At 37.7% G+C, this 13,090-nt stretch overlaps 1 long non-coding RNA gene across 1 annotated transcript; it reads right to left on the bottom strand.

The window, feature by feature from the left end:
* Positions 1-1,704: 1,704 nt before the first annotated feature.
* LOC116531483 lies at positions 1,705-5,186 on the bottom strand. The gene is made up of 3 exons (XR_004260447.1): positions 5,174-5,186; positions 5,112-5,116; positions 1,705-1,789 (listed from the first exon to the last, which is right to left on the bottom strand). It is a non-coding gene; the product is annotated as an uncharacterized LOC116531483 (long non-coding RNA).
* Between the last annotated feature and the right edge of the window lie 7,904 nt (positions 5,187-13,090).

Genomic DNA, 13,090 nt, shown 5'->3' with positions numbered 1-13,090 from the left:
TGAAATACATTTTGTAATGAGGCCTTATATTTAAAGTTCAAAAGGAGTTATAACTAATCTGAGAAGTGAGAAATCAGTATTTTTTTCACTTTACTTTAGGCTCAAAGGGCACATGTGCAAGTAACCCTTTGGTAGGATTAATGGCTAGAAGAAAACACAATGGGGATTCCTCATGTGCTAATAACATGCCATTTATTGGTCTGGGTCCAATAAACATAACAGTATATATGTAACACACAAGTATGTATGTATGTATGCTACATGTCAATAAAAAGTTTAAAATATACTATGTTGTGATGTTATTATAAGCTGACAAATGCATTATGCCAGTTTTACATATTACATATTTAGGCCTAAATTTGGTATAAATAATATAATTTAAGTAGGGGGGATGCCAAGATGGCCAAGAGGAGGCAACACCGTAATGCAGCTCCCAGCGAATGAGACACAGAGGTCTAGAGGACTTCACGATACCAAGTGAGGTGCCGGGTTCCTTGCAGTGGAACTGGTAGGATTCTGAAAATAGCCCAAGGAAGGAGAGCCGAGAAGCAGGGCGAGAGTAGCCCAGGGAGGGTGAATGGAGACAGGGCGGGGCATGTCCCCACCTGGAAAGTGCAGCCAGCTCAGAGAGTCGGAGACTTCACCCCTTCGTTCCTCTGATTCAGGTCCTGTGGTTCCCTCATCCCTCCTCCAACCCACAGTCCATGAGAGCCCCACTGGACTGAAGGGTGTCATGGGTTGTCGATGCAAATCTGAGCCACAGCTCCCGCCCAGTGCCACAAGTTGGCACAGACCTGGGAGGAAGTGTGGACTAATGCCAGCCGAATGAAACTACCTATCCCACAGAAAGAGGTAGAGTTGAAAGCAGGGAAACTGGTCATAAGGCCTGGCAGGCCCCACCCTCACAAAACTCAAACTGAAGCCAGAGCACTAGAGAGCTTCCCAGTGAAAACACCAGTTTGATCCCAACTGGGAAGGCTGAGCTCAGGGAAGGAGAGATTCCATTGGGAAGACGGGGCTAATCTGACCTGCCTAAACAAACTCCAGGGGAAGAACACCCACGCAGCAGCCTGACTGAATCTGAGGCATCCCAGCAGCGCCTCTACAAGCCTAAAAAGATATAGCTCCAATCTCAACAGAAAGCACATACACTCAGAGATTCCTCCTAAAATCATCAACTTCAAAGATCAAAGGGAGATAAACCCATGAAGATGCGGGGGAAAGAAAAAACAGTGCAAAAAGGGCGAATCCATCAAAAACCAAAACACTTCTTCTCCTCCTCCCAGAGATCACAGCTCCTCACTGTCAAGGGAACAAAACAAGACAGAGAAAGAGTTTGACAAATTGACAGAAGCAGGCTTCAGAAGGTGGGTATTAGCAAACTTCTCTGAGTTAAAAGACCATGTTCTAACCCAATGCAAAGAAACTAAGAACCTTGAAAAAAGGTTAGATGAAATGCTAACTAAAATAACCAGCCTAGAGAAGAACATAAATGACTTGATGGAGCTGAAAAACACAGCACAAGAACTTTGTGAGGCATACACAAATTTCAACAGCCAAATACACAAGACACAACATACCAGATAAAGCAGAAGAAAAATATCAGAGGTTGAAGATCAAATCAATGAAATAAAATGAGAAGGCAAGATTAGAGAAAAAAGAGTGAGAAGAAATAAAGCCTCCAAGAACTGTGGAATTATGTGAAAAGACCTAATCTCCGCTTGATCGGCGTACCTAAATGTGACATGGAGAATGAATCCAAGCTGGAAAACACTCTTCAGGTTATTATCTGAGAGAACTTCCCTAACCTAATAAGGCAGACCAACATTCAAATCCAGGAAATAGAGAGAACACCACAAAGATACCCCTCAAGAAGAGCAACCCCAAGGCACATAATCATCAGATTCACCAGGGTTGAAATGAAGGGAAAAATCCTAAGGGCAGCCAGAGAGAAAGGATGAGTCACCCACAAAAGAAAGACCATTAGATTCACAGCAGATCTCTCCACAGAAACCCTACAAGCTAGAAGGAAGTGGGGACCAATATTCAACATCCTTAAAGAAAAGGACCTTCAACCTAGAATTTCATATCCAGCCAAGCTAAGCTTCGTAAGTGAAGGAGAAATAGAATCCTTTACAGAGAAGCAATTGCTGAGAGATTTCATTGCTACAAGACCTGCCTTACAAGAGCTCATGAAGGAAGTACGAAACATGAAAAGGAACAACCAGTATCAGCCACTGCAAAAACATACCAAACAGTAAAGAACAATGACGCAATGAAGAAACCACATCAACTAATGGGCAAAACAACCAACCAGTAACAAAATAGCAGGATCAAATTCAAACATAATATTAACGTTGAATGTAAATGGTCTAAACACACCAATCAAAAGACACAGACTGGCAAACTGGATAAAAAGTCAAGACCCGTCAGTGTGCTGTATTTAGGAGACCCATCTCACATCCAAAGACTCACACAGACTCAAAATAAAGGGATGGAAGATTTACCAAGCAAATGGAGAGCAAAAAAAAAAAAAAGCAGGGGTAGCAATCCTAGTCTCTGATAAAATGGTCTTTAAACCAACAAAGATCAAAAGAGACAAAGAAGGGCATTGTATAATGGTAAAATAATCAATGCTACAGGAAGAGCTAATGATGCTAAATATATATGCACCCAATTCAGGAGCACCCAGATACATAAAGCAAGTTCTCAACAACCTACGAGGAGACTTAGACTCCCACACAATAAGAGTGGGAGACTTTAACACTCCACTGACAATATTGGACAGATCAACGAGACAGAAAGTCAATGAGGATATCCAGGACTTGAGCACAGATCTGGACCAAGCAGACCCAATGGACATTTACAGAACACTCCACCCCAAATCCACAGAATACACATTCTTCTCAGCACCACATTACACTTATTATAAAATTGGCCACATAATTGGAAGTAAATCACTTCTCAGCAAATAGAAAACAACGGAAGTCATAACAGTCTCTCAGACCATAGTGCAATCAAGTTAAAACTCAGGATTAAGAAAAGCACTCAAAACCACACAATCACATGGAAACTGAACAACTTGCTCCTGAATGATGAATGGATAAACAATGAAATGAAGGCAGAAATAAAAATGTTCATTAAAACCAACGAGAATGAAGACACAACATACCAGAATCTCTGGGACACATTTAAAGCAGTGTCTAGAGGGAAATTTATAGCAATAAATGCCCACATGAGAAACAAGGAAAAATCTAAAATCAACACCCTACTGTTAAAATTGAAAGAGCTAGAGGAGCAAGGAAAAAAAAAAAAAACCTCAAAATCAAACAGAAGACAATAAGTAACTAAGATCAGAGCAGGACCGAAGGTGGTCGAGACACAAAAAACCCTTAAAAAAATCAACAAATCCAGGAGCTGATGTTTTAAAAGGATCAACAAAATAGGCCACTAGCTAGACTAATAAAAAAGAAAAGAGGGAAGAATTGAATAGATGTAATAAAAAACAAAAAAGGGGAGAGCACTACCAATTGCTCAGAAATACAAACTACCATAGAGATTACTACAAATAGCCCTATGCACATAAACCAGTAAATTTGGAAGAAATGGATAAATTCCTGGACACTTGCACACTCCCAAGCCTAAGCCAGGAAGAAGCTGAAACCCTGAATAGACCAATAATGAGGTCTGAAGTTGAGGCAGCAATTAATAGCCTACCAATCAAAAAAAGTCCAAGTCCAGATGAGTTCACAGCCAAATTCTACAGATGTACAAAGAGGAACTGGTACCATTCCTGCTGAAACTATTCCAAACAACACAAAAAGAGGGAATCCACCCTAACTTTCTATGAGACAACATCATCCTGATACCAAACCTGGCAGAGACACAACTAAAAAAGAAAGCTACAGACCAATATCCATGATGAACATTGATGCAAAAACTTCAGTAAAATACTGGCAAACCGAATCCAACAGCACACCAAAAACTTATCCACCACAATCAAGTAGGCTTCATTCCAGGGATGCAAGGCTGGCTCAACATACACAAATCTGTAAACATAATCCACCACATAAACAGAACCAAAGACAGAAGCCACATGATTATCTCAATAGATGCAGAGAATGCCTTCAACAAAATTCAACAGCACTTTATGCTAAAAACCCTTAATAAACGAGGTATTGATGGAATGTATCTCAAAATACTAAAAACTATTTATGACAAACCTGCAGCTAATATCATACTGAATGGGCAAAAACTAAAAACATTTCCTTTAAAAATTGGCACTAGACAAGGATGCCCTCTCTCACCACTCCTATTCAATATAGAATTGGAAGTTCTAGCCAGAACAATCAGGCAAGAAAAAAAATAAATAAATAAAGGATATTCAGTTAGGAAAGGAGGAAGTCAAATTGTCTCTATTTGGAGATGACATGATTGTATATTTAGAAGACCCATCGTCTCAGCCCCAAATCTCCTGAAACTGATAAGCAACTACAGCAAAATCTCAGGCTACAAAATTAACGTGCAGAAATCACAAGCATTTCTATATGCCAACAATAGACAAACAGAGAGCCAAATCATGAGCTAACTCCCATTTACAATTGCTACAAAGAGGAAAAATAACCTAGGAATATCACTAACAAAGGATATAAACGATCTCTTCAAGGAGAACTACAAACCACTGATCAAGGAAATAAGAGAGGACACAATAGATGGAAAAACATTCCATGCTCATGGTGAGGAAGAATCAATATTGTGAAAATGGTCATACTGCCCAAAGTAATTTATAGATTCAATGCTATCCCCATATGTGTGTGTGTGTGTGTGTGTGTGTGTGTGTGTGTGTGTGTGTGTATAAAAGCAAAGTGGCAGATTATCTTAATATAAAATATATGTCTGTACATATTTTCTTTTTATGTGTTCATAAGGTTTATAAAATAAACACATATATTCATTATAGATACAGCTGTTAATTCTTTATAAACAGCAATAAGAACAATTTATTTGTAAGTAAACTTCTTACCATATCATAATACTGAACTTGGTTCACTTGTTTTGCTTTTTGGGGTTTGTTTTTATTTCGTGTTTGAGATGGAGTTTCTCTCTGTCACCCAGACTGGAGCACACTGGTATGATCTCAGCTCACTACAACCTCTGCTTCCCACGTTCAAACAATTCTCCTGCCTCAGCCCCCTGAGTAGTTGTGATTACAGGTTTGTACCACCATACCCAGCCAATTTTTGTATTTTTAGTAGAAACAGGGTTTCGCCATGTTGGCCAAGGTGGGCTTGAACTCCTGACCTCAGGTGATCTGCCTGCCTTGGCCTTCCAAAGTGCTGAGATTACCCACTTTTTATAAGGTTAAAGATGTATACTCAAAAGTTTAAAAAGGATGTTTGATCATTAAACAGAAATATGTTTTAATTATAGGTTGATTATATCTACATTATTCAAAGTCAAATACACATAACTGTTTTGTTCTGTGGAGAAATGGCTCAGTGAGAGACTGACATTGCCCAAAATCTTTGGAACTGAATAGCTGGAACAGAATGTGTGGGATGAATAGAGACTCCGAAATAATTTTAGGAGAAAAAAAATGATAAGACATTATTATTAGTAGTAAACCTCTGCATCCTTGATTATATTTTCTATAATTGGCTAATCTCTGAATTTAAAAATCACTTCTGAATAAAATATTACGGAGCCAACAGTAAAATAAGGTTTGGGCAATTTAGCTGAGAAAACATACTTTGACTCTAGTATTTAACATTTACATGCAAGAACAGTATAAATAACCCTGTGTATTAGGTATTCCTTATAACTAAGGAAACTAAGACATATCATGGTTAAATGCCATGTATAAGGTGAATAGGATGTAGTAGAATCTGAATTGCAAACAAAGAATATCTGATTTCAGAGCCTATGCTCTTAGTCATTGTGCTATATTTCCTACAATAGAATCAAAACATTCTACAGAAAAGGCATATGTGTTACAGACACTTTGGAGCCTAAAAATATAATTTTCTAATCAGTTCAAAATGGTGGCTAAAACTCAGCGTAACAGAGGTAAATATCTTGTATATCTTAATATGGCAAAGGAAAAAATACACTTTCTTTTACAGGCTCAGAAAAGGGACATCAACATTTGGCAACTGCTTTTGAAAGTCCATGCTTTCATAAAGGAATTCTGCCTGGAGAAGAAAATCCAAGTAATAGGGTTGAATGACTTACAGGCTTACCACAAACTTCAGATTTAAAAGAAATAATAGTAAGTTGATTTAAAAAAATACAAAACTACAGTTGAGTAAAGCCTACAAGATAAACTGATTCCTGGAAATCATACGCATTTTATTTTATATCTGTGCTGCAATGTTTTTACTTTGGCTGTCATGGCTTCAACTTATATTGCCACTGATTCATCAGTTAGGATTCATTAAACAGTTTCAGTATAGCATAATCTATAATTTAAACTGTGAATTAAAAGAATACATAATATAGATATTTTCTATCCTCAGGATACTCTAAAGCTGCAAGATCAATTTCACTTGTAATAATAATTGTAATATGGTATAATTGTTTTTATTTAATACAGCAAAGGAAAGATGACATTTCCCACTTCCGTTTTCAGAAATCACTTAAAGTGTGTAGAAGACCATGAATAAGAAACCCAAATATCTTCCTCAAATTGATAGATAACTATATATCTGGACTACAGAAGCAATCAAGGTTAAAAAGAAGTGTCACATGACATTGAGAGATGACGCTCATCACTGATGACATCAAATAATGCTAGTAGAAAATCATACTTTGAGAAATGTGGCACATACCTAAAGGCAAACAAAAACAAAAACAAAAAACCTTATTTAGAGCAATGAAAATCATTGCAATATCTTGCTTGTAAAACTTACCTGAAAGAAATAAAGTCGAATTTACAGAAACAGGTTTGTAGATGAACCATGGGGAAAAAGAACACACTGTGAGGTAACTTGTGATTTCTAAACTTTAGGAGTGAAGTCTAAATGATGTCTCTTTTCTCTCTCCCTCCGACACACACACACACAGACACACACACGCACACACACGTGTGCGCGCATATCTGTATCACAGAGAATTCTTGCTGGCCAGAAACTAGACTCTGTCTTTTTCTCCTCAATATAAGCTTCTCTGTTCAAAAAGAAAGGTAAGTCATAATCACAAAGAAACCTACAGGAACATAAGATGTTTTGCGGTAAAAGAAGAAAGGGAACAAGAAAGGCAGATGGCAAGTAAAAATCTTAGCCAGAAAAAATTTTTTCCTACCGTAAATGAAAAGTATAACCATACATATGGTCATGAATATACAAAACAATACAGAAATCATAATTAAAAAATAAGGAACTAAGGCACAGATACAAGAATTTAGGGAAAATATGGCAAGACAAAAATAAATAAACCGTGAACTGGTAGAGTTCAGAAGAAATGGAATAAAAAATTTAAGCTAATAGGATATGACAAATATTATAAATTATCTGACATTGGTTGGCATAAGATGGCAAGCCTTCAAAGAAGAGAAAAAGTTTGACAGAGACATTAAAGTGTGAATGAATGTGAGGACGATCAGCAGACAGAAGGAAGTCCAGCCAAACATAATATGAAGGAAGTCATAAGAAGTGTATTTTCAGGGAACTAAAGAGGATTACCTTACCTGAAGTGCAGGTTATGAAGGAGAGACATGATAGATGGGACTGGAAATGCAGAAAACTACTGGATTTTGGAGAGTATTTTATGCCATACTAATGAATGTAACTTCATGTTATTAGTAAAGAGGATCCACCATTATTTTAAATCAGAGGATTAACATGATGTTTCTTATTTTAGACAAAACACCCTGCCAATAGCTAGGTGGGTTAATACATTGATAGAAAATAGGGGGCAGATAAAGCTGTGAGAATAAGGGAAAGTTCTTTTAGTAATCCAGATAAGATATAATGTCCTTAATTGTTGACACTTACATAGGGATATAAAAGAGTGGGAAAAATCAAGAAATATTTAATGTAAAACATCCACAAAACTGTGCGATAGATTGAATATAGCATATAAGGACAAAAACTGAAGAATGACTCCAAGATTCCAGATTGCTTGACTCATTTGCTGACATTGTAACAATCAATATAGAAAACAATCAATATAGAAACAACCAATGCCAAAACAATATACATGTTTGGTAAAGATAAGCAGGAAGAAGAGATGATAAGTTACACTTAAGTGTATTATAATAAACCAAAAAGAATACAGATAATAAATTGAACCAAAAGCTAAACATCAAAAATACATTTGGTAATTTTTGGTTGTTAATAAGAAAACAATCATGTTTTCACATCATATTTTGTAAAGGATTTTTATCTAGCATGGTTTTAAATGCCTTGGAATATTACAAATATCATGAACTCTGTCTCTCAGAAGCAGTAAGATCTCAGAGGAGAATTCCAGCAGAAATTACAAAATTTTGAAAAATAGATCTTTTGGGAATCAGCCTAAAATATTGAAATCATTTTATAAACTTGGTTTGAAAACATTAGTACTTTCCAAAAAAATACTTTTCTTCTTTTCTTTCTAAAGTTAGTATATTCTCTGTTAATTTATTATAAAAAAAAAAGTCCCATGTCATAACAAACACTTTCTACTTATTTCAAACTTTCATTTAATCTTTAGTTTAACAGCGATTTACATGATAGAAGTAAACCACATTTTCTGTTGTACTCTAGAAATTTCAGGATACCTGGAACATTATTTAATAAAATGCTGTAAAATGTTAGCAACAAGAAAGGTAGTCAGTGTCATGGGAAATGCAGAGAAATAAAATGGGTTCCTCTGTTACAGGCTGTCAGCTCTGTATTAAACAGCACCACATTTATTTACTTACCTTCAGTGTTTCTTACTGTGACACAATGAAAGAAGCACTTTGTCTTTTTCTTAGTGTGAGCCATTCTTTAAATGCTTTTCTTGGCTTCGCTTTTGTGATTTACTTTTCACCTTTATTTCTATTTTTAATTTTGATTATGCTTCTTCCTGCATAATTATGAAAGACATACCTTTTGAACAGATGTATAGTAACATATTTCTAATATATAAAGGTCACAGCACAAAAAGACTAGGACAGAAAGAGATATGCGATAGCTTTAATATTTGTGATTAGCATTTGGTTGAAGATGGTAGGTATCCATAAGAAAACAGTGTTTCTGATCATCCATCCAGAGCTATGCTGGTGGCTGTGAGATAAACAAAGTTACATGAGAAAATCTATGCCCTTATGAAGTTTATAATATTCTTGCATTGAAAAATAAACGCTATGGACTGAACAGTGCTCCCTGTCCCCAATTCATAGGTTGAAGCCCCAACCCCCCGGTATGACTGACTGTATTTTGAACTTGGGCTTTTATAGAAGTAATTAAAATAAAACAAAGTCATGAGGGTAGAGCCCTGATCTAACAAGATTAGCGTTATAAGAAGAGACACCAGAGAACTTGCTCTTTTTCATCTCCGTCATGTGAACAATGTAAGAAAGCAGTCCTATACCAGCCAGGAAGAGGGTCATCCCCAGAATCTGGCCATGCTGGTTCCCTGATTTTGGACTTCCAGGTTCCAAATCTGTGAGAAAATACGTTTCTGGCTTTTGACCAACAAGTCCACAGTGCTGTGTTATGACAGCCCAAGCTAAGACGGCAGGTTTACACCTAACCATACCAAGTAGGCAACGTGTATGTCCTAGAGAGCACTGGGTACATATGGGACATGCTAATTCTGTCTTGAGAACAGGTCAAGGAGAAAAGGAAGTTGCCTTTGTAGTGAGTCATAAAAGATGAACAGCTTTTCTATGAGAATAATGTTCCGACTGGATTAACTTGAACAAGGGCACAAAATGTGAGGTGTGCATGGAGAATTATGGGTCACTTTTGGTGACTGCAATGTCAGGTACCAGCATGTGGCAAGAACAGAGTAGGAGCAGAAGGAGAGGAGGAATATATAACATAAGATGATCTGGAAGTGGTAGGTGTTGGGCTTTTGTGGTAGTAAATACGTAACAGCCCTCATTTGCTGGACAAATTAGAATCAATTTAAAAATAAAAAGTAAAGCAGGTTAAAAAATAGCATATTTATTACTGACAAAGCTGATCATTTTGCTATTTACGTGACTCATGATAGTCATGCTACTCATATTGTTGTGTAAGTGAGTTTTTCAAAACTGACATACCCAGTCATAAGCAGCAGTAGATAATGGGAAGTCTCTCCTTGCAAGAGCCTGTGACTGCATTAAACCTAAAACAGGCTGCCCTGTCTATGAAGTAGCCATTCTTTACTCCTTTACTTTCTCAATAAACTTGCTTTCACTTAAAAATAAAATAAAAACTAAAACATAGAAAAGTGAAACTGAATGTATACCTTCTACAGATAGCTAGCTCGAAAAATAGAAGGACTAAAGTAGGTATATTCAATTCCTCTCCTGAACATACCATCTGAAGAAGTCTCTTGTCTTTGCCAGGAAAGAAAAGAGCAAGGAGAAAAAGAGAGTTCAGGAATGCAGGCTAATGAAGCCACCCTAAGCTAAATCTGAATCAGAGGCTTTTGTGATAGCTCTTTTATTTAGTACTTTTGAAAGTTGCAGCAAATGAAACCCAATGGTTAGGTCTTATTTGAGGTACCTGCCATGCAATAAAAGCTTATAAAGTTGCATTTGCCTTTTCAGCCTGTGTTTACAGAACCCCCACACTGCATGAAAGGTGGTTATAAGTGAGATGCTTAACTACCTTTTGTGAGCATTTTTATTTGTGTGCCACAGTAGTTTGAAAGATTTCCTCGGCTTGTGGAATTTTTTAGCCCTGTGCAACACTAAAGGTGACTTCTCTGCTCTCTTCTGTATTTTTTATTCCACTGGAGGATCATCCTCAGTAAAGTTCTGATCTAAAGTTGTTTTCTTTCATCAGAATCCAATACATTTAGAATCTTCAGGGATGCTTAACTACGTATTTAAAACTTTGCTCTTCCTTGACTTTTGTGCATGCTAGTCTCTCAGCATCATTTCTTTCTGCCAGGTATTTTTCCTAAAGTTGTGGGCATAATCATTTTATTTCCTACCATTTTCTACGTTACTTTTATGCAGTCCCAGTGTACCACAGTTTTGCTGAGCCCTGTATACTCTTGCTCACAGTCAATTGAGCAAATATTGAAACAACCTCTAACCTGTGGTTAAAGCTGCCACAAGATGAAGTGTACGTAGAAGAAATCATGTGACCAGAGTATTCCATGGTGTATATGTGCGACGCTTTGCCTGTCCAGTCTATCATTGATGGGCATTTGGGTGGTTCCAAGTCTTTGCTATTGTAAACAGTGCAGCAGTGAACATTCATGTGCATGTGTCCTTATAATAGAACAATTTATAATCCTTTGGATATATACCCAGTAATGGGATTGCTGGGTCAAATGGAATTTCTATTTCTAGGTCCTTGAGGAATTGCCACACTGTCTTTCACAATGGTTGAACTAATTTACGTTCCCACCAACAGTGTAAAATTGTTCCTATTTCTCCATATCCTCTCCAGCATCTGTTGTCTCCAGATTTTTTAATGATCACCATTCTAAGTGGCATGAGATAGTATATCAATGTAGTTTTGATTTTCATTTCTCTAATGGCCAGTGATGATGAATATTTTTTCATATGTTTATTGGCCTCATATATGTCTTTTTTTGTAAAGTGTCTGTTCATATCCTTCACCCACTTTTGAATGGGCTTGTTTTTTTCTTGTAAATCTGTTTTATTTCTTTGTCGGCTCTGGATATTAGCTCTTTGTCAGATGGGTAGATTGCAAAAAACATTTCCCATTCCATTGGTAGCCAGTTCACTCTAATGATTGTTTCTTTTGCTGTGCAGAAGCTCTGGAGTTTAATTAGGTCCTATTTGTCTATTTTGGCTTTTGTTGCCAATGCTTTTGGTGTTTTGGTCTTGAAGTCCTTGCCTATGCCTATGTCCTGAATGATTTTGCCTAGATTTTCTTCTAGGGTTTTTATGATGTTCAGTCTTATGCTTAAGTTTTTAATCCATCTGTAGTTAATTTTAGTGTAAGGTGTCAGGAAGAGATCCAGTTTCTGCTTTCTGCACAATGGCTAGCCTGTTTTCTCCACACCATTTATTAAACAGGGAATCCTTTCCCCATTGCTTGTTTTTGTCAGGTTTGTGAAAGATCAGATGGTTTTAGATGTGTGACGTTGCCTCTGAGTCCTCTGTTATGTTTCATTGGTCTATATCCCTGTTTTGGTACTAGTAACATGCTGTTTTGATTACTGTAGCCTTGTAGTATAGTTTGAAGTCAGGTAGTGTGATGTTTCCAGCTTTGTTCTTTTTGCTTAGAATTGACTTGGCTATGCGGGCTCTCTTTTGGTTCCATATGAAGTTTAACGTTGTTTTTTCCAGTTCTGTGCAGAAAGTCATTGGTAGCTAGATGGGGATAGCATTGAATCTATAAATTACTTTGGGTTTTTCAATCCAAGATGGCAGTTTAGGAACAGCTCAGGATTGCAGCTCCCTGTGAAAGCGCAGAGGGTAAGTGGACCCCGCATTTTTGTTGCCCACAGACTAGGAAATTCCCAGGCAGAGGAGCTCCACGGTCACCAGCGCAGCTGTTTCGGCCAGCGCGGCTGTGCCGGCCGGCACCGCTGCTTTGCCCCGCGCGGCTGCTTTGTTAGCGCCCCGGAGCAGCACTTCTCCGGTTCTCCGTACAAAATACACTGGTCCGGGTGCCCTTTTGGCTGGTGATTGGAGCCACAGAAAGTCGCCCATTCGTCTGTTTAAAAAGGGGACTGAGCAGAGAACCAGGACAGTAGATTCCAGGGCAAAAAAAAAAAAAAAAAAAGCGCCACAAACCTCAATGCCGCCGTTTAGGCCAGCGCAGTGAGTGGCCGCAGGGGAAAACGAACAGACCCCGGAGCCTCTTCAACAGGTGACTAGAACACCAACTTAAAAAAGGAGCTGAGGCAGGGACCCAGGCGATCAGGCTCGGCTGGTCCCACCCCCACAAAAGAACAACAACCAGAAATTCTGGATAGAGACTTTCACAGC

The sequence above is a fragment of the Sapajus apella genome, unplaced genomic scaffold, assembly GCF_009761245.1.
Source record: "Sapajus apella isolate SASKATOON/1434 unplaced genomic scaffold, GSC_monkey_1.0 scaffold3, whole genome shotgun sequence".
NCBI lineage: Eukaryota > Metazoa > Chordata > Mammalia > Primates > Cebidae > Sapajus > Sapajus apella.
Note: the sequence above shows the minus strand (reverse complement) of the source record. Positions and strands in the feature narration are given on the sequence as shown.